Below are 22649 nucleotides of genomic sequence, written 5' to 3'. Positions count from 1 at the left end.
GTTCTCCTTCCCACATGTCTGTGTCCACTAGCTGGGCCTACAATGTCTTGCCCTTCACACCACTTGCTTTGAAGGCTTGTCTCGCTGGTCAGGCAGCTTTGTCCCATCTTTTTGTGCCAGGAGGCTGGTGTGGGGTTGGACCAGGTCATTAGAGAAGTGGCTGGGGGGATGCCTCTGGTTTTGGAGGTCTCTAAAATTCATATGTCTTGATCCAGTGTTGGCAACAGTCCTGCTGAGAGAAGGAAGTGGGACCAGAGACCTCCAGAAGTCCTTTCTAACCTGTGTTTTACTTTTCTCTGGGCAGGGAGGGGTAAGAATTGCACCACCACATGTGTACAGCACAGGACAGTGATTTATCAGTGGTCTCACCATTGCAGGGCAGCTTGGTTGCTTTCATCAACTGTGGTCCCTGGGTTGTGTCCTCAGCCATTGCTTCCCTGCGCTGAGTCTCTCATTGGTCATAGCACCTGAACCCTCAGGTCCCAGCCTGACCTTGTGTTCATGGTTTCAAGGTGTATTTGGGGCTGTGGCTGCTCCCTGGGTGATTCAGATCCCTGGCACTAGCAGCATGTGCTCCTTGCTGTTTATGGCACCATCAGCCTGTGTCATCTGCTTGTCTTACCAGGAAAGATTTTTCTAGACATTTAGTTAATTGGTTAAAGCATTAAATTATGCAATACCAGGAGCTGATCCCCTAGGAGCTGCTTGTAACCGCAAAATGGCATCTCTAATTCTTTCTTGCACTTCAAACTTGGTCAGAGCATCTGGTTGTGTGCAATGTTTTTGCTCGGGATGTCAGGTGGCATTAAAAACCTCAAGGAAACGATTGCAAGGTAGCAGCCCAGCTTGTCAGGCAGAGCTGTAGTCATCTTAAAAAGGTGACAACAGCTCTGTTTTGTAAATCTGTCTCAAGAGCCATGCTGGCAGAGAGTGTAAGTGCTTAACTGTGTTTATCAGCTTGCACCTTGGCAGTTTGACTATGGGGGGGAATTGGTGGAACTGGAATGTTCCTTGGCCTGTCCCTCTCTGAGCTGAGGCCTCAGGTTCTGCCCAGTGCCGGGTTTGCCATGGTCCTTCCCAGAGCTCCTGGGCATCACGCTGCTTCGGCTCCTTCAATGCACAGGCTTCGACATAGCAAAGATCAGTGGTGATCAATTAACAATATAAATGGGAGAAGCAAGTGCCCTCTGAGGACTGCACGGACTGTTTGTTGTCTGCCATCAGTTCCTGGTGGTGCCTTGCTGAGCATCCCTGTCTTGTGAGGAAGTCTGGGGGTAGGCAGTGGTTGTGAGGCTGTGCCGGGGCTCACGGATGGCATGCGCACACAGAGCCACTGCTGTGGCGTTGGGAGAAATGGCATGAGCGATGACTGTCGGCAGCACAGTGCCTCTGCCCTGCCCCAGGCACAGCTGGGTCTCCCCTCCCTGACGAGAGGTCCCACAGCTGGACGCGCTTCATTTGGGTGAAGGCTGGAGGCTCCAGGGCTGGGGCAGTGTTGTCATTCCTGGGGCCAATGGACTCATTTCCAGGTTAATCAAACAGCTGAGCGGGCTGGTGCAGGAAGTCCTGCTGTGCCTGCACAACTCATCACCCCAACAGGCTGGGGAAGAGGCAAGAGACGCCTGCCGCCTCGGCACGGGGGAGGATGCAGGCTGGAGCCGGCCATCCTGCCGCTGCCCGGGAGAGAGCAGCAGCTCATGGGGTGAGCAGAGTTACTGGATCCCAGCGAAACCCCACGTGCCGAGGACAGGGAGCTGCAGCTGGGAGTGCAGGGCAGGGCTCCAGGCCAGGGCTGACCCAAGACTGGGCAGCGTGTGTCCTGGCCAGGCTGAGCCCCGTCCTCCTGTCGGGGGCCGGAGGCGGAAGCGTGGCACACGCGCAGCTTGTCCCGTGGGAGGTGCGGAGGCACAGCGGGGGTGCTGGCACCCGGAGCCCTGCTTGCGTTAGCACCTTCTGGGAAATGACCCCTTGCACCGTAATTCCTGCTGCTCCACGCAGATGTTTTCTGGCTGGTTAGTCCGGCTGTGAGTGTGTAACACTCCCCTGGGAGGACGCCGGTCCAGCCAATGCCAGCTTGCTTGGCTCTGTCTGCAGCCTGTCCCTTGGCCGTGGGCACTGCAGGTGGAGCAGGCAGCAGTGGGGATGGCTTTAGCCATTCGTGGCTGCCCCTTTCTTGTGTCCTTGGTCAGCATGTAAGGGAGCACTGGAAAAGCAGCAGGCTGTTTGGGGAAGTGTGCACTGATGTACTGGGGTCCTGCGGTTAGAGCCGTGTGCCAGGGAGCTGTGCAAGGTCTGGCACGTGGATGGTGCAGGCAGGAGATGCCATCTCTGAACCTCTGTGCCAGACCACAGTCTGCTCCAAACTCAGACCTTGGTCTCTGTGTAACACATTTAGCTTGTGTGCTGTGGGATAGTGTCTCTCCAACTGTTCTGGACTCTGTAAGCTTCTTCTAAAGTAGTGGCTGTTTGTGGGGCTGCAGCACTGGGCCTCCCCAAATCAATCCTCCAACTGAGAAAATCCCCTGCAAACACTTCTTGTCTCTCCTCCCTGGCAGCTCAGACACCCAGAGGAATAAACTGCACAAGGACGGCCCCAATCCCAATGTAACATTATAAATTATGTAACGCAATGTCACAATTATGCATTTTTGAAAGAGAAGTAGGGCAGGGAGCTGCCAGAGACGTCTCCACTCTCCGGGTGAGCAACACCCACGGACCACTGCTGAATGAACTGTAATCTGGTTGGGTCACGTCCCTCTGCATCCTTAAAGCCACAGTTTACTGCAGAATTGGTGGGGGCTTTCAAGACCCATTTTTTTTCCTTCAGAGGCAGTGGGGGGTGGGAAAAAAAAAACCTAACAAAGGGAATAAGCAGGTGATTTCTGCAGCCAGCAGTAGGCTGCCTTGCACGATGCTTGCACAGCCCTTCAGCAGCCCTCAGTAAATTGTTTAACCAGGCTCTGTGCTGGGTCAGGTCAGAGCCTTTCTGGATGCTCTGGCCACTGCATTTACAGAGCCTCTCTTCAGTTTGTGTAACAATACTTGGAGCACTCTTGTCTTCTCTTTTCCGAGTGCAGTGAGGAAGATTAAATACATCCTGATCGTTGCAGAGCTTGTCAGATGTGGGCAAAGAAATACAGAGACTGAGCTGAGTCGACTAGTTCAGGCAATTCGGAGCCTGCAGGAAGAGTCAGCAGCCTGTGTTTCATCTCCACTTCCTCTGCCCCAAACACAGATGGGAAAAACAGGAGGGGGAGGGAGGAGAGGCAGAGAAAGTGAGAGACAGAAGGAGTGCTATCTGGTACAACAGTAACTGTTGTTGGAGCAAGCTAAGTATTTTCGAGTAAAGCAGTCCTTTGGAGTAATGCAGAATTAGGGAAACATTTTTTTGCATTTGCTGCTCTGTTTTGATCTGAGGGACTGGAGTCAATTGCACAGTAAATAATACAAATATTTATTTTTCTTTCTCTAAGAGTAAGGAATGAGCTGTCTGGCTCTGGTGGGGGCTGGCAGAGAGGCTGTGTGCCTGTGCGTGGGTGCCCAGGTGTGCTCAGCTGTAGAGGTGCCAGGCAGCTGTGTGAAGTTATCTGGAAGCAGGTGGAGCCCAGGGCACACTGCAGCTGCCTGGCATCCCCCACAGTGTGCTTTGGCATGGGCATCTGGGTTATGGACCACAGAAAGTGCATCACACAGAAGTGGGGTATCTGAGATGAAAGAAACTAGTACCAGCACTGGGAGAAATTGGGGAACTGAATTTTCACTCCTTATTCCCAAAAGCAGAGACAAACTCTCTCCTAGCAGCTCTGCCCTGTGCTTTTCTTTTGGATTCATCCAAGCCATTTGCAACCATGTCCCTGGGAGCTGCAGGCCAGATCATGCATACGTGCGTGAGGCCAGAGAAGCAGAGCTGAGCACAGCACGCACACACACCATCACATACCTCCCCATGACCCTCTGCATGCCTGGAGTGAAGGAAATGCTGCCAGAGCTCATCGGACACAGAGGGGAATGACCTAGATCCCCAGCAGATATGACCTGTCTCCATCCTGCGGAGGTGCACAGGGCTGCGCAGTGCACGTGAACAGTCCCGTGATGCCAGTGAAAGAGTAGAGGCACTCATGTGTGTGGGTATGTCGGATCAAGTCCTGAGAGCATTTGTTCAGGGTGGAAGAGCATGAGCCATGCTGCTACTTTTCCGACTCCTCCAAAGGCTATCAAAGTCCTCCAGGTAACGGAGAGAAGTCAGGACATGACAGCTCTAATGTAAAACTGCAGCAGGAGGAGACAGCTGCTTTCAAAAACAACCTTTGCAAGGTCATCTTTGAGCAAGGCAAAGCAGCAGCAGCAGCCATCTTGAGCATTTTTCTGCAATTCAGCTCAAAAAGGCTGGATCTTGCCCTTTCTTTATGGGAAAGAAAGCATGTGATGACAGGTCCCCAGAGCTTTTATTTTGAAGCCAAACACTTAGAGTACATGAAGACAGCAAAGGCATTTTTCCTTCAGGCGATACAAATCAAATAAATGGAGACAGTGCACTACAATTCAGTGCAACAGTCAACATGAGATGTGCTGGTATCTCGGCGTCGCGAAGGCGTCAGTGACAGGAGGTGCCCGGGACCGGTGGTGTCAGCAGTCCTTCTGCCCCGGACCTTTCCTACCTGCTTGGGTTCGCGTCTCTGCCCTGGTGTAACTTTGTGCTGGAGTTTTTGCAGTGGGGTTTTCCTGCCTCCTTGTTAAAGATGAGTGTGTGGAGCTGTCACTAGCATTTAATTATACTGTACATAATAAGCTCCAGGAGAGGCTGTCTGGTTTAACTGACCTTCCATTCAATGTGCAAAGTTGAGTAGTGTTCCTACAGGAATGTGGGGGGGTGTTTTATTGTCCTTGTGGCAGAGGAACTAGGATTAGGATATGGGACTGCCCCACTCTTCCCACCCCCAGTGCTGTCATACCATAGTCCAGGCTGCTGCTCCATACAAGAGAGGAGCTGCATAGAAGACACTTGCCTCTGTGGGCTGGGTATTGCAAGGTGCTCTGAGCACTGTGGAGATAGGGGGGTAAAGCCCAAAAGATGATGCTGGGACTCTTCAGACCTGTCCCAGACACCTATGAGCACCCCTGAGTGGAGGTGGGCTGCAGAGGGACAGCTGCCTGGTGTGACCCAGGGAGCTACCAAGGGACCACATGCACCAGTGCTTGTGGTGGGGAGAGGCTGCGTGCTGGCCCTGTCCTGGCAGGGGGGTCACAGCTGCACCCAGCGGGTCATGCAGATGGGCTTTTGCGAGCGAGGGAGTGCTGTTAATTCACCTCTGCTGTACTAACATCTGCTAAACAAATGATCCTGAGTGCGAATTGAATTGTAAGCCACACTAAAGGCAAGAAATGAGCCAGTGGATTTCATAACAGCTCCAGAGCTCTTATCCTCTCATTAGTGGGGTTTTACAGCTGTCATAAGTGAGCCGTCTCCCTGGAAATAAAAGGCTGTTTATAAAGAAAATGTTTTAAGTGTTGCAGGCTATTTAATAGATGGGGCTTATTTCTAATTAAAAGGATCATTCCCTTAGCTTGTGAGGTTTGTGGCTGGAATACCTGCCACAGCTGCAACTTGGAACAGCCCGGTGGAGGCCACTGGGTCTTTTGCAATCCTGTAGGGTGAGGGCGACCAGAGCTCCCCTCCCATGCTGGTTTGGAGTAGCTCACCCTGATCTCTTCCCCATTTTGCAGAAATGTTGTGCAGCATGGGTGCTCCCTGCTGCCTTCCCATCCCTCTGGCCAGTAGTTAGTGCTTTGTTTACCCACATCACAAATAGTACAGGGAATAATCTTTTATTTAAAGCCCCTGGAAATGAGAGTGAAATGAAGTAAGGCTCGATGGCATTGACATAATACCAGTGAGAAATCCATTTAGTCCCACTGTGATGAGTTTACTACATCTCCCCATTTGATTTATAGGGCCAGTGCAATGTAGACTTTGAAACAACCAGCAGTTCTGCTCTCCATCCTGACCAGCTCCTGTCACAGCTCCTGGAACTTCTGCTGGAGGCTGTAAACCAGCCCCCCACATTTCCTGGCTCAACTGGCTTTTCCAGAAGGGTCTGTCTCCTGTCTGATCTCCGCTCTGCCTCATGCAGGAGCAAGGACGTGGCTGTCCCACAGGTGGCTGTGACCACGCCATGCAACCTGGCACTGCAGGTGTAAAGGCAAGGGGCATCATGCTCTGGGGTGGCCCCTGCCCTAGCTGGGGTACTGTGAGCCCATCTCAGCACCTCGTGACTGAGAACCATGGGTTGGTTTGTGAACGACTCACTTCCTAAATGTGTCTCCCTTTGCACTGGGTTGGACTGTGTCCAGGCAAATGCTTATCTTCCTTCCCACTGGAAGCTGTGGAAGCTCATGCCGGCTGCTGTCTGAGGAAATGCTCTCCATTTCAAAAAAAAATCAAGCCAGCTTTGTTTCCAAGCCTCTTAATCACTTTTTCCAACTCTTCTTGTCTTCTAGCAGCAGGCTCTGCTTGGCTGTTTGAGCTGGAGCATATGGGAACCTTGACTGGGGTTAGCCTTGGTCTAGCCCTGATCTTTAAGCTCCCTCCTCCTGACTGGTCCTCTGCAGAAAATCCTGCCAGGCAGGATGGGTGGCGCCAGTCTGGGCAGTTTGCTGGTGGTAGAAGTGGGCACTGGCCACTTGCTCTGCTTGGAATAGGCTTATAATAGGTCAGAAGCCTTCCCATCTATGTGAGCTTGCCAAATGAATCATTGGAGAAGGACCTGGGGTCTCTCTAAATCATTCCCAATGTGAGTTTAAGGCTACAGTCAACCCCAAATCTGTACCTGGCTATCTGCCACAGCTGCCATGCCCCACCATGGGTATGATCTGCTCCCCTGTGGGTACTGGGGAAGTCTCTTAAAAAGCAGAAGTGACCATCCTTCCCTCGTTAAGGAGGTACAGTACAGCTGCCAGTACTCACAGCAAGAACTCACACGGCACCCCTGCTTGGTTGCTGTGGATGCATCTGTGCCAGGAGTGCTCCAGACTCAGAAAAGTCACTGGTCCTCCCCCTGGAGCTGATGCACCAGAAAGGCTGATGAAGCTGTAAAGCTGATGTTAATTACTGAAGACACTTGTGGCTCAACTGTACCTTGGGGAGATGAGATCTGTTTGGCCCCCACAAGCTTGTTGGCCTCAGAACAACCCTCCCCATATCCCATCCTGTAGCAACACCTGCAATACTTCTGATCTCTTTAAGAAATAGCCTTGCTCTCTGCACAGCCCTGTGACTCTGCTCCTTGAAGCCCCTTCCTTTGTGCTGACAGATGTCCTGCCCTGCTCCAGCCTGCAACAGCTGTGCTGTTGGTGTTGCTGCCATGTGTCCTGGGACTATCTGCAGCACCCTGCATGCCAATGCCATCTACGTGCTGCTTTGTGCATCAGCTGCCACCATGCAGGAGAACATATACCTGCATAAAACCACCATGCACCCACATCCTGAGTGCTGCGAGCAGCCCCAAGGACGATGAACTGCAGTCAGGGAGGATCCAGTAAAGGGTAAGAAGCTGCAGATGTGGCACACTTTGTGCCATGGAGCTGAGAGGGCAGGCATCCTTCAAAAAGGGCCTGGCCCTGGATATGAAGAGTTAAATCATGGTTGACATCCAGTCCTGCTGTGATTTGTCAGCCTGGACACATATAGTCTATGGAGAAAAACAGGCAGGGTAATTTCCTGATTTAAATGAATTTCAGAGACCACCGCAGGAAGGAACTTGGGATGTGTCCAAAGGGTAACCAGGCCATGGAAAAATACCAGACAGGGGAAGGGGCCGGGGGAATCAGAACTTGGATTTTCCCCTTTGTCACTACAGAGGTGATAGCCACCATTGCATTTTCCAGTTATGAGTCTAGTTCAAGGAATTTAGGACACTTTAAATGTCAAATTGTTGAAAAATCAGCTCTTCTCAAGGGGAAACTTCCCTGAGAGCCTGAGCTCTTCCCAACTGGCATTTCATTTTATTTACCGAATTGCTTGTTGTACCTGTGTCCTGACTGTAAATCAGAAAAGCTCTTTGCTGCTTGCCTTGTCCATAGACAAGACACGGTATTTAGGCATGGCTTTGAGTCACCTCTGCATTTCCACAACAGTGCCAGGGACCAGCCTACCCTGTTCCTCCTCTCCATGGCATGCCACGGACACAGAAGACAGTGGCTTTCTGCTTCTCCTCACTTATTCTCTCCTGTGGCCCTGGTCTTTCAAGACATTGCTGCTAAGGCAATTCTCAATCCCCACAGGGTGCCCCTGCTACATATTCCCTTGCACCCTTTTGGGGAGAGAATGCCTCTGCTTGGTGACGATGAGCTGAAGATGGGACTTGTGCCTTTTTTCCTAGCCAGACCATTTCCCAAATCAGGACATGGAGTTGGAGAAGCATCCTGGGAATAGATGTGCTGCTGTGGCCTGTGCTGGAGGGGCCATGCTGTGCTCAGCTCCCATGCAGAGATCATCCAAAAACTTGTCCATCTTCCTTCCTCAGGCTCTCGGTGCCTCACCGCGGCGTCACTTCCTTACGTGGTAATTGCGTTTTTGGGGGGAGTTTTGCCATTTGTACAAGACTGTTTGTGGGCAAAAGGACCTTGGGTGGTTCCGTCATGAGGGCTGAATGCCAGAGGTGGGCAGCTGACACTGCTGTCCACTGGAGGCTGTAAAGACAAGGTATCACCTGTTTCAGGAGGTCCCAGGACCACAAATTCTTGATATCTGGTGGCATATCTGGGGACATACCATTGAACTTACCCTCTCGTGCACTCTTCTTTGGGAGTCTACTGTGTGAGATGGGATTCTGAGCAAGGTAGCCCCTTGCTGTGACCCAGAGCAGCTGCTGCTCTGCTAAGTAGTTTTGATTTTGTGGTAGCTTACAACAGTGAGTCATCCTCTCTTCTTTTTCATAGTAGCTTCCAAGGGTCCCAGATAGGGGACAGTCCTCAGGATGCTGGTGGTTTGCAATGAAGCAAAGTCTTATAGTGCCTGCTCTCAGTTGTCTCACTTGTCAGCATGTGTCCTTGTCACCCTTGCAGTGATCCTGGCACAAACTTGGTGACAGACCAGGTGTGGGATATAAATGACAGTTCAAGGGGTCAAGATATTCCTAAAAAATGTGAGGGGGTCTGAACCTAGAGAGGAGAAAGGAAGCTGAACCAGATTGCAGAGACCAGAGGGCTGGGGTTGTGAATGTGCTGTTCCATGTCCTGGGGACTTGGGTGATATTTATGGTCAAAAAAGAACTGTCAAAGTGCAGAGTAGTGAGACACAAAGGCATGTCCCATTTATTTTCATTCCAGGGACCAAAACTTCCCCAGCAGCAAAGCTTTGCAGTCATTAAAAGTCAGTTGAATAGAAAAGCTTTTTACAAGTGCTTCAACACCAGCACCGGCTGGATGGCAGAAACAGTATCTGCAGAAAATACAAGCTGTAAGGAAAAAGTGCGATTTGACCACTATTGAGTGAATTTATCATCTTGCTTGAGATACAAGAGTTAATAGAATAAAAACCTTGTAGACAGCATGAAGGTTATTATTTCAGGCTATCATCAACCTTAATTCAAAATTCTCATTCCAAGGATGCCTGAGTGAACACTTGTGCTACATTAAAGCTGAGTAAGCCTGGCTTTTTTTATAAATTCTTTAGCTATTTTCCTGTCTCTCATGATGTAATTGCATGGTTGTAGTGCCATAATCAATTCCTTTTTTTAGGTTTAGAAATTTCTATGAAATTTAGCATAGTGGTAAAGGATTCAGTTTACTGGTCTGGGCTTGAATTTTGTTTAAAGAAACTGTGAAATACTTGTAAGAATCCCTCAACACGAAGTACATCAGTTTTAGAGAACTGTATCTCCCAGTATGTGCTGTGTTGGGGTACCAGGGTCTCCAGACTGAGAGTTAGGGAGTAGGGTTGCATACTGGGGAAGAGGCGGAATAGGTGGTGTTGCGAGCAGTATGCTGCAGGCCCCTCATTCCTATTTCAGCCGTGGAAATCCTGGGAAGCAGCACTTCTTGGGATGAGACCTGCAGGTGTGTCCCCATCTATGGGATCCAAGTCTTGGGCAGCAGCACAGGAGCATCCTGAGCATGTCGCGGCAGGTTTCTGCTGGAAGGGCCTGGAGCCCCTCTGGCAGTGCCTGCGTACCGAGCTGCGACATGCAAGCATTTGTCCTGCATGCAAAATAAATCTGCATTTGCAAGTGTGGAAAGGGGTGTTTATAGGCTCTTCTACCAAGTCCATATTCATGAGTGTGCTTTTCAAGTTAGCATCAGGCTGCAGTCTCGCTATTTCTTCCCAAGTCAATTCCTTCTTTCATATGGAAATCTTCTCCTCCCTCTAAATATATTTTCACCCATGCCAGGTTCCTGGGGCTGGAGCAGGGCTTTCTCAGAGGTCTGGGCCCTTAGCTGGAAGAAGTAAACGCCCTCTGGTGACCTGGGGAGTCTGAGGTGGCCACTTGAATGCTGGGAATTCTCTGTACTGATCCACATCAAAGTGCTTGGCTGCCTTTTCCACTTTCTTTATGGCTTTGCATTGAGATAAAACCTATGAAAGAGCTAACAGTAGATTCTCATGCCTGTCACAGGGCTAGAAGTGGTGATCCATCACATGCTGGCCATTCTTCCCTTTCACGGCGCAGAGATGGGGATGTGGCTGCCAGGATGCTTTCTAGGCTGAACTTCAGAGGGAGCAGTGTGTTACAGGTAGCACTGGTCACAACTGGTAGTTGTCATCTCCTTGAAAAAGCTGAGAAGGTCACAAGAAGTCTTTTATGGAGTCATTTTAGACTGGGACCAGACTGGCCTGAGGAATGGTAACGGTGCTATGCACTGGATGGGGTGCTATGGTGGGAAGGTCGCTTGGGCTTGGGAGGATGATGAAAAGGATGCATACAAGTGTCAAATCACTTGGCTGGATGTGATATTTCTTGTGTCAAAATAAAACATTAATTTGCTTTGCTTTGACTTTGCAATGCCTGTGTGCTTCAGGTAGTGTGTATCCCAGCAAAGTTAAATAGCTAACTGAAGGTTGATGCTGTAGGAATAAATATTCCTAAAAGTAAAGAGGGAGTCTGAAAGTAAGCCCTGCTCTAAGGCAGGCAGCTCTGGAAAGAGACATTAGTGTTCCTGCCCCGGGGACTACGTTTGGAAATGCTACGCTGGCGGCACTTGCTGAGTTAATGGAGTCTGGGGAGGGAAATGACTGTGTGCGGGGCTGAAGCTCAGCTGGTGAGCATCCTGCACCCAGGGCCCTCTCTAGGGCAGGTGCACAGCTGGAACTGGAGAGCTCCGTTTGTTCCCACACTGAAAATAAACATGTAGGAACACAAGTCCTGGGAGGGAGACAGGCAGCAAGGCTTTTCTCATGGTACCTCAGAGGAAAGAAGAGAAGGTACCTGCAATAACTTGCAGTGTTAAGCTTAAGGGCAGCTTTAGCATCTTGGAACCAAGTGAAGTAATTTGCGGTATCCTGTTACTGCAAATATGGTTCTTTGCAACCAGAAGCAACGAGTCATCAGTGACACTGAGAAACCACTTGAGGAAAATCTGTGTGGATTGATCTGCTGTTGTGGATGAGATATATTCTGCTGTCTCTTAGCAAGAGGACGTGTTTGTGACAGACTCCTATTTAGTGTGTATTAAAGATCCCACTGAAACCTCCAGATTTATTTATGAAAACACTCCTGGGGCACCAATTGCCTCTGTGCAATTTTCTTCAGGCTTTTCAGTGGGTAGAGCTTGAATTAAGCATGTAACTGCCCACAAAAACACATTCGTTTTATTGCTCTCCTAACGAGAGGGAACAGAAGCTGCAGCTGGGGTTTGGAGGGCTGCATATCAAATCTACCAGTGTCTAGACAGAAAATAAATACGGTGCTGGGAGAGATGTGGCAGCCTGACCCTTTGCCATGCAGATGTGATCTGGAGAGGATGGTGAGGACAGAGGGATGGGCTGGGGGGAGAAACACAGCTGGGGTTGTGGGGGCTTGATGGCCCTGGAGGGCTGCTCTGCCTGGGCAGAGAGCCATGGCACAGGGATGGCTTTGCTCTGGGGACTTCCCTCTGGCCTGGCTGTGACGGTGTGAGGGCTTAGAGAAGTACCTGCCTTAAGCTTTTAGGACCTCTTTGGCCTCAACTGTTCATCTGCATGAAGAGCTTAGGGTGTCCTAAGCAGCCTTGTGATCTTTGGGGTGCTCAGGGCTTGGAGCCACTGCTCAGTGCTGTGAAGCATTTAATGGGATTTGTGCTCGGTGGCATGGCTCTGTGCCTCCCTGCCCAGCCTGGGGGCGGAGGCTGGAGCCGGTCCCCCTCAGGAGACCCCTGGCACAGCCACTCTATGATGGCTGGAGAGCAAGGGGGTGGATGATACTGCCTGTCAGATTGCCTTTGGGCTGCATGAAGGTCCCCAAGAAGAGCCAGGTACCACTAGGAGTAAGGGCCAAGGATGCTCCTGAAGGCATGGTCAGCCCGGCTGCAGTGCAGCAGGGGCCCAGCCTGGAGACTGCACAGCTCCCAGTGTCTTCATCTTTGCTAGCCACAGCTCTGGCAGTGCCCTTGCTAAAGCTGTGTCCCTGCTGCCAGGGAAATAGTTAAGTAGCTGATCGCAAACAACTGAAGCCAGGGCTGAGCTCACCGATCAAAGCAGCGAGGTTGGTGTGCATTGATCGCCTGAGCAGGCATGCCTGGAAGTGAGCAGGTCCCCACTGTGAGTTTCACAGAAACCACAGCGTTTCATGGCAAGTGTTTAACAAATTCCCTGCTGCCACCCTCCAGCCCCAAGAGCAGGTCCCCTGCCCAGCCCAGCCGGTGGCTCCCAGCACAGGGCCAGTGTGGCGTGGCCATGTGCTGGCAGCAGGACGGACAAACCTGCTGTCCCTCCTGCCCTTTGCTCCTCAGAGGTGTAAGACCAGCCGGTGGGCAGCACATGCTGTGCTTAGCACCTCCAGTTACCGCCCACCGCAGCCACCAGCAGCACTTTGGGGATGGGTAAATGAGCAGCAGAGCTGTCGGGACAAGCCAGCGTTTACCGCTCCGGCTGCCTTTGGGAAGAGCTGCCAGCCCCCTCCCTGCAGGCAGGGATTGCGGTGCAGTGCAGCCATCCCCCACCTCTGTTCACAGGGACCGAGCTGGGCTAGTGGGAGCCTGCAGAGCGTGGCTCCTCTGCCACAGGCGTGGCAGGGCTGTCTTCTCTCAGCAGGATCGGGTGGCTGGCCCTAGCACTGCTCCTTTTCTCCTCCAGCAAGCAAGCCTCATCCCTGCTTTCATCTGTTGGGGCAGAAATAGGGCTGCTGTTGTCCTGGTTTCTGAAGGAAACAAGGGTTGTGCAGCTGTGGCTGCCTGCCTGGTCACCTCCTCCCCTTCCAGAGATGTCTACAGGCATGTTTGGTTTTGGGGTCCCAGAGGCAAGCAGAAGCAGTACCGCATGAGGAGTCCCTGCGCCTGGCACTTGCCCCCCATGCACAGAGTGGCCGAGGCCCCGGCAGCCCCCACCCAGCCCATGGTTTGGGGGGCAGGAGGCAGCTGAGGGCAATGTGAGATGGGGCTTTTGAAGGTATTGCAGCAGTGGAGGGTCTATGGGGAAGAGGTGTGGTTCTTGTGGGGGTATAGAGCATTTGTCACATTTGTGGGGGACACTTTGGGGCAGAACAAGCAAAACCATCTTTGGTTCTGCATGGAGACATGCTGGTGGTTAGTTGGTGCCCTGCTTGATGAGGCTGTAGTAATCCAGGGACCCTGGGGATTTTGGCAGTAAAAGAAGAGAGGCAGGGCACAGCCTGCTGGTCCCAGAGGCAGGATTCAGCCTGCAGAGCCAGGAGTGTGTGTGGGGAGCTTCGTACATCCTGGGGATAACAAACACAGTGGAAACATCATGGTCCACTCATGGGTGATTTATGTCTGCAAAGAGGCAAGGCTCTCTCACAGGATACATTATCCACCCATGGCTTTTTGTTTCACTGCAAGAGGTGTGTTTTGCCAACACGTGCTTCTGCTCAGCCACACACAAGCTGGACATCTGCACTGTGTGCAGTCAGCACCTTTCTGGGAAGCTTCTAACTCCCAGATTTAGTTCAATAACTGATTAATAGACTTAACAAAATCCTATGGTCCATGCGATGTTTTTCTGGGGCTCGCAGAAGTGCAGTAACACTGGAATGCAGGTAGGATGGTGGAAAACAAGATCATCACCTCCTCTTACCCCACGTCTCCCTGCTCCACTCGGGACAGGGCGGGTGCCACTGGGAGGGGAGTGGGTTCAAGCTTTTCTTTTCCCATCTGCACATGCATTATATGAGGGAAGGACCTATGGCACAGTGCGTTGTCAGGGCCCTGTTTCCATCTTGGCACTGATGTCTCCTAGGACCTGAAGCCCCCATTGCCCTCAGGCAAGCATGTGCCTGAATATTTGAGTGCAACAAATTGTTGAACAATTGTTGAAAGCAACAAGCTCCAAGCTCCTCCTGCCTTCACTGCTACCTTGTCCCCAAGGCTGCCTGTCTGTCTTCCAGACCACGCTGACCTACAGAGATTGCTCTGGCTCTAATGGCACATCTCTGCTGACCAGCACTAATTAAACACCCTGGGGAAAGAGCACTCTGTAATTAGAACTAGCCACCTGCATTGCATGCTCTTGCCACCCTGTATAGAAGGGACTCATGGCTAAAGTCTGCTCTTGAGCAACAGCGAGTCCTTGGCTGTGCTGGAACCGGCTGGCTTGGAAATCCCACTCCAGAGGGTGATGACGCCAGTTTATTAATAGAAGCGGCTCCATCGCTCCATCTTTAGCCCTTGGGCTGAATGTTACTAGCACTTCTTTTTTAGCATTAAGGCTAAACCTAATTTTACATTGTCTGAGTATCTTGGATGAAACTATAAAGGCCTCGAAACAGCCCCGGATGGCAGTGACATGCCAGCTGTTCTCAGGGCTATTTGGGTGTCTTCGTGCTGGCAGCCTGTGCTGGCGCCGGTGCTGCATGGCGCTGGCAGAGCCTGGCGGTGGGGGCTGAGGGGCTTCAGGGGAGACCAGTTGGGGCAGTGGGCTGGGGTCTCATGGGAGCACCTTGTCCTTGCTGCTGTCAGGAGAAGTCACTGCCAGGGCTTTTCAAACTTGAGGCTTGCAGTGCAGCAGACAGGGTCAGTTAAACGTCCTGGTTCCTGTGTCCCTTCCCAAGGCCAGTGCCCTGCACGCTGTCCTCCCTGCACCAGGGCATCCTCTGGGAGAAACCCAGACTGGCTGCCTGTGTGCCATGGGCTTTCTTCTCTTCCTCCCCTCCCAGCAGTGGCCCTGGCTTTGCTCTGCCTCAGGTCGCAGCTTTTCCAGCAATGGCATGGGATGCCCAACACGAGTGCTGGGATCTGCTGCTTCACCAGCACTGCCATGGATCCCAAAGGATTAAGATAACCTCTTGCCTTGTTAGCAACTGCAGGTAGGAAGCCAGTCTTGCCTGCCCGGATTCCCTGCCTGCTTGGCAGGATAAGATGACTTCTGGCAAAAGCACAGAGGAGAAATCACATCCCTGTGCTGGAAGTCAAAAACATTAATTAAACCTGCGGTATCATTGATTGCTATCTCAGGGGAGAGGCAGAAGGTGAGAAAAAGCTCAGGGGAAGGAAACTCAGGGCAAGATTTGCTAGGAGCCTTCCTAACCTTTAAAAATGGTCTGATTATTCCTGGGATGCTAGTGCTTTCCTATGGGGAGGCCCCTGGAGCAGGTCAAACTCGTGCTGGGGGTGTGCAGGGCACACAGCCCCCTTAGGGCTTGGGGGCGCATGGCCCCATGTCCCAGGACCCTTTCCAGATCAAGATTTGATGCAGCCCAGATAGGAGCCTTGCCTGAACCGGAGGACCTGGCTGGTACTCCCACAGCGGGCAGTCTAGCTGGGACAGTCGCACACCCACTGCTCGGTGCCTGGAGAGGAATCAGCCCTTTTGGTCTGCGACTGGAAACTGGGCACCCACTGAAAGCTGAGGCCAGGAGCACTGTCACAGAGCACCGGACTCTCTGCTCCCTGTATAATGGGATAATGCAAACCCATTTAGGCTGCCTCTGTTATCAGGCACAGCTGCAATTACTCCAGAAATATTCACCCAGCTAAACTCCTTCATTACCAGCCATTTGCACCTAGTGGCTTTATCTAAGCACAATTGCTTTAGCTGGATTAAGCTGTGCCAGAGGCTTTCCTGCATATATCCAGCCCTCAAATGGCACGCCAAGTCTGTGGTTTTTGAGCCTCCAGCAGCCTCTCCTTCTCCACAGATCCTGCCCATCTCCCGGCTCTTGAAGAGGGTGGCTGTGTGGGGACAAAGTCCCTCTTTCCCTGGTGCTCTGTGTGCCCCTGGCCCGGAGCTGCGGGCTCAGCCCTGCCTACCTACCCATGCCCAGGACAGTGTCCTGCTTTACCAGCTGCAACCAACTAACCTGCTTTACCTACTAACCTGCTTTACCAACACCTCCTAACCACCCCCAGCCTCACAGGGTGTCCCCATGGTGACAGTGCCTTTGGGAAGGGGGTGCTGTCCCACACCCCAGCATGCTCTTGGGGGTACCCAGAGGGGAGCTGGGCACTCTCACACTGGGGAGTTATGGCCATGGTCCTCATCCTTCCCCTGGGGACAGGCAGGGGCCTGGTGCTTGTGGTAGCCTCTTGGCACGCACCATGCCCTCCCGTGCCAGCTCTTTCACTGGTGGTGCTGTTCCTGCTGCCCCTGTCCTTCCCGTTGCGCTGCCCTGCTGCATGCGCAGGCAGGGGACCCGCAGCCCCCAGCCCTTCCCCTCCCGGGGACCTGTTTTCCAGCTACTCATTCATCTGGTGGGGGATACAATGAGCTGCTCAGCTGGCTTTGCTCTTTTATTGGCAAGAGACACAGGAGTGGGATGAGGAGACAGGGCTGAGCATGAGTCTGTGGGGCAGGATTAGGTGTTGGGCAATGGGCTGGGTGGTGCTGGGCACAGGGTTGCACAGCACCCGGACAATGCCAACAGTTGCTGAGCCGGCCGGGCAGCACTCAGGCATTTGCTGCAGAAAGGTGCTTCAATTAATGGGAATCTGTTCTGGTGGCACCGACAGATCAGGCAGCCAACCAGGAGCCAGGTGAAGGCAGGTTATCTGCCAGATCCAGCGTGGAGAAGAGCCCCGGCTCACTCCAGCCCTGTGCCTGCATGAGCATGATCATCACAGGAACAGCAAACGCGCAGTAGCATTTGTAGGCAGTGGTTCCTACCAGCTGGTTCTTTCATCCCAGCTTGTCTGACATGAAATGGTACGAACAAACCTCCCTGCTTGCTTTGATTTCTTCCCAGGGATTCCTCCATTTGCATTATAATGAACTGATATTTTGCTGTATAAATAAACCTGAAAGTTGACACAGAAAAGACTTATCAGCTCTAAAGGTATTTGCATGCTCCTCAGGAGGGAAAGAGCCACACAGGGATTAAGTAGGTACAGACTTCAAGTGCTGGTGACAATAGTGAATTTACAGCAAGATGCTATCCTGGCACATTATAAGAGAAGTTGTGTCCAGGGCTGTCACGGAGCAGCAAGATGGGGGTTGATGCTGGGGTAAATGTCTTAAATATTGGCCTGAGCCACCCTTTTTAGTAGTGGTGCTTCTCTGGCTGGGTCTGCTCCTGTCTGCACCCAAGGGTGGGATGAGGCAGTGAAAAACATGGCACATTCTGGGTAGGCAGTGTTAGTTTATTTTCTCTTGACACAATCCCCATTTCCCACTGACAACCCAGCTAGGTTTGGAGAGGGAACTTGAGCAAAGCACTGACCACGCCGGTGCCTGCCCTTGGCAGACACTTTGCCAGAGGTCAGGGTATGGTTCAGATTCTCTGGGTCGGCAGGTACTGGTGTTCCTGCTTTTATTACCTGAGCTCTTTGCCTTCTGCCAACACTAAGGAGAGCTGAGGAGCCAGATGGGGGGTCAGGTCAAGCTGTGTTGACTCAGGGAGGGATGATCCCCCTCTTGCCTTGCAGATGTGTGTGTTCATCCCTCCTGCACCCCTAGTGCAGGTCAGGTTGATGCTTGCTGGTTGTAACTGTCACACCAACCTGCTTTGCACCCTTTTCAGGACCCTTGCCTGAGTCCCAGCAAGGCCCACTGACACCAGTGGGTTTGTGGTCAGGTTGAGACATAGTGGTAGATCAAAAAACACAAGTACCTGAGTGGTTGGCACTTTCCTGTGCTGAGCCTTGTCTGCAAGTGATTCCTGAGTCTTTCTGCAAGGAAAGCAGAGTGCTGGGCATGATCTCTTGCGGGCATGCAGCTCTGAGCTCTGGCTGGTGTCTGCAAAACTGCTTCCCTGACCCACTTACTCTGCAGCTGCACGTCTCGCCAGAGACCAGGTCCTGATGGTGCTGACAGACCTGTATTTAATCTGTAAAAAAGCAGAATCTGCACGGCAGCACATCAGCTGCAAAATCAGGCACATCGACAGCTCGCAGGGTGAGGGCATAAGCATGGCTGCCCTGGCACAGCCGCTCCTGCCTGGCATAGCCACCCAGCTCCTGCCAATGCCATGCTGACTGCTGCAGATCAATCCATGCTCTTTCCCTTCTTAATCTCACAGTTCTGCAGATAAGCATTAGGGGAAATTAGTCCCTGTGTGGAGCAGGACATAGTGGGGAGTGTCTTCTCTACTGGGCAGCGGTGAGGCTGCTTCTGGCCAGCTTTGGGCTCTCTAGCTCAGGAGAAGGCAGGGCAACTGGGGAGCATCCAGAGGAGAGCTGGTATACTGGTCGAAGCTGGAGTATGGGGAGGAGAGGCTGCAGGATCTGGACTGCTCCAGGGCAGGACTGACTGGGGGATTCAGGTGCAGCCAGCAGGTCTCACTGCAGCAGGTGACAGAGGATGGAGCCGGCTACTCCTGGCCTCTTGTCAGGAAGGAGCAGCAGCCCCAGACTGGGGCTTGGGGGGTATCCAGCTGGGCACTAGTAGAGTGGCTGGGACACCCCTCCTACCCCCTGGGACTGCTGCCACTCAGCCCCACGTTGGGCTGTGCCGGGTGACCCACACGCCCGCAGCAGCCCCACCATCCTTGGGAGAGCCAGCCTGTGCTGGCTGGCACCGTTACACAACCCTGCCACAGCCTGCTGCCTGCACACTACAATTGACACTATTTTTATTCCCTTTCTGCTTGTCACAGGCAGCACAAAAGTCCTTGGGGTGGAGGCTCTCCTCCCCCATGCTGTTATGCAGGACATTTCAGACACTAGTTCTCGTGCCCTGCTTGTGCCTGTCCCTGCCAGCCCAGCACAGCAGGACTGGCAGGTGCAGGACATGGGGGCAGTGTCCTGGGGGGAGCAATGCCCCGGGCTTGGTACCGCTCAGAGCCTGCCCTGCCTGCTCAGCCTGCAGACACCAGCCTGGGGAGGCATGTATTTCTGGGGAGACAATGCTTTTGCCCCAACCCCACTCCTGCCATGGTGTCGCTCCCCAGAGTGTCAGGGAGCAGGAGAGCACCGAGGTGCTGTGCTTGCCCAGCCAGGGGCCCCACTGGTCCAGACCTGCAGGTGGGCTTCCCACCTCGACCTCAACCACGAGGCTGCCCGGGGCTGGGGCTGCCCCCAGTGCCCTGCTCCAGGGCAGTGGGACAGGCCCGCTGCAAGGTGGTGCCCTGGGCAGGTAAAGCCCCCAGGCCCTACAGCACCCTTACACTGCCTGAGGTTCCTGGAAAACTGCTGTCAGGACACTGGTGACAGCCAGTTACTCAGAGCAGAAATTCCTCATGGGCATGATGTGGATGGAGCAATTTTCTGCACAATTACTCCAGTTTATTCAGGGTGATAAACCAGTATTAAAGAAGGAGGAGATGAGGCATGGGAGCTATGTATCTTCCTTCTGAACCTATTTCTTGCCATGTAACACAGCCTGGACATCTCCTAATGGGGCTGGAAGAAGTGGGGACCTGCAGCATAGGAATCACATCAGACTAGAAATAAAATTCCCACATTTCCTACATTAGAGATTCATGCACCATGGTTTCAGAATTCTTAGGCTTAAAAAAATTATCTCTCCCTGTGTGCCTCATGCAAGTACCAGGTGGGGGAAAAGCAAAAGGTGCTGCCGCACAATTAGCTTTGCTAAGGAGGAGGATTGGGGAAAATGAACCTCTCCTGGCAGACAGCAGCGATGCCGTGCGGTAAGCAGGAGAAGGTGCCAGGGGATGAAGGTGCTGCATGAGCAGGGAGGGCAGTGCATGCCCAGAGTGACCAGGCAGGCAGTGCAGCCCCTGCCAGCCCGGCATCGGCAACGGGGTGCCCTCTTGTCACAAAGCTTGCTGCCAGCAATGCAGATCTCCCCCCAGGGCAGAGCTGATGAGGCTGTAATTCCAGCTGGCTGACACGACATCAGAGCACCTCTCCCTACTGCCTGCCAAGCTGTGTTTTGCACAGTGCGATCCTTCACCATCACACTCGCAGGTTCTGGGGTGCTTCATGCATCCCCCAGCACGCTGCCAGGCGTGTCTCCTCCGTGGTGCAGTTTCCAAAACCTGGGGCTTGTAGCACTTCCCTGCTCCCTGTGGAGTGCCAGGTTTTCTGCCTCCTCTGGCAGAAAGCACCAGGCAGTTTCCTGGGGGGAGCCCGGGGTAAAATGCCCAGCAGGGCATGCTGAAGGAGAAATGTGTTTACAATTTCGTGACCAGCTGGATGGACACCTTGTTGGCGAGACAGTCGAGCAGAGGACGAGGATGAGGAGAAGGGCTGCTAAAGACAAACCCCAGTGGCCTGGTGTCTCATGGCTGCAGAAGCACAAGACATGCTCTCAGAGGCACTCTGCCAGCCTCCTGCCTGGCTTTCCCACCACTGCCTCCACTCTTCATTCCCCTCCCTGGACCATCTTCCTTGCTTTTTCTCTGTAAGCTTGGATCTGCCCTGCAGCTCCTCGGAGCCACTTGAAGTCCTTCCTCCCTGGGGCAGTGGCTCTCTGTGCCTTGCCCTTCCCAGGGGCCTGTTGCAGTCTCTCTTTGCACAGAGACTTGCTGTGCTCAGCAGGAGGTATTCCTCTTTGCCTTTTGATGTGCTGTACTCCCCTGCTTGGGACCGCTGGTGGGGATGAGCCCTGGCTGACGATCAAAGTCTCCCCAACAAGCCTGGCCCAGTCCTTGGGATTTCCAGGTGGGAAATCTCATGGTGGTGTTCTGGGTGGTGGCACAAAGCACAACATACTGAGTGCTGAGAGCTGACCACATGCCACTGGGATCAGAGCTGGCATGGCACAGCTAAATGGACATGGAACAGAAAAAGGATTACTCAAAAAAAATGACAAGCCAGTGCAGCCAAAGCCAGCCACTGGAAAAAGTCCAAATATCTCAATATGTTACGCTGGCATCTATCCGGAAATCACCCAGGAGCGCTGTGATCAGCACGTGGTTGTTTGCCAGCACGTGCTGCTTGCCGAGGCTGGCTGCCTCTGTGCCAACCCGGCTGTGCTGCTGGCTGTTTCAGGAGCATCAGCACTTCTCAGTACAGGTCAAGTTAAACAATGACCCCGCTAAAGCATTCCATTCCAGCACTGCGCTCACAGCCAGCTGAGAGCGACCTGCTCTAGAAACCAAATCCTTCCATATTTCCAGGAAAAGCGACCCCTTCACTTGCCCTCGCTGCTGGTGCCAGGCAGGCAGAGGCTGATGCTGCAGCGTGGGTGCTGGCCCTGGCTCACAGGCTCTGGGGCTTGCCGAGCAGCAAGCATCGAGAGCAGGCGCTCCCTGTGCTCCCCAGAGATTGGGCTGCATTGCCCTGCGGGCTGCCTTGGGGCCCAGGAGGTCCCTGTGTCCCCAAGGGTTCCCAAGGCTGGCATAGGGAGCAGCACATGGTGGCTCCATGCCAACAGTGGGGCTGCTGGGACCCATGGATTTGCTCATGTTCCATTCAGTATCTCATGCTTTTCCAGTGGGAGAAACCACCTGCCTAATTAAACAGCAGTAATGAGCTTAGCGTCGTCAGCCATGCCTGAGCACACTGCAAACTCCAGTGACACTTATAAGAGGAGATGTGCTGCATTCTGGGTCTCTCTGCTAATACATAGAAGGCTGACAGCTGCGTCCTGAGCCCAGTCAGTACAAGGTATAATTAGAAGAGCTGCTTCAATAGTGTTGTTATAAAAGTGATGTTAAAATAATGGTGTGGAAGGAGAAGCTGGGGCCGTATGTTTCTGGGGTGTGCATGCTACACTAGGCACTGTGCCCAGTACACTGCAGTGATACATTTAAGGCAGCCTCTGCTGAGGGAAATTAGCATCTTTGTGCTGTACACAAGGTACACTCTGTTCTTCGGATGCAAGCTGAGAGTCACATTTAAAACCCTCCAATAGAACATTTTCCAATTTTTATTTATCAACAAGCGTCTACGCATATTCCTGGAGAATGAAATATTTATCTATAGACACACGCATGCAGAATGTGAGAGGGCCAATGTATTATTTATTGCCACTTCCCTCCCATAGCTTATAAATAACTCATGAAGCCTAGTTGCCCAGCACAGCCTGTGGCCAGCTTCCTAAAGCACCTCCGGGCATCCCGCCCCAGGCAGAGCATCCTCTGCCTCCAGGCCCTGCCAAGGAGCCGGCTGGCAGAGGGTGGCAATGCAGGGTGGCATTGGCCTTGCCGTCAGATGCCTCT

This window comes from Athene cunicularia (genome assembly GCF_003259725.1).
Source record: "Athene cunicularia isolate RWA chromosome 9 unlocalized genomic scaffold, athCun1 chr9_part1, whole genome shotgun sequence".
In the NCBI taxonomy this organism is placed as follows: Eukaryota; Metazoa; Chordata; class Aves; order Strigiformes; family Strigidae; genus Athene; species Athene cunicularia.
This window is presented reverse-complemented; position numbering follows the sequence as displayed.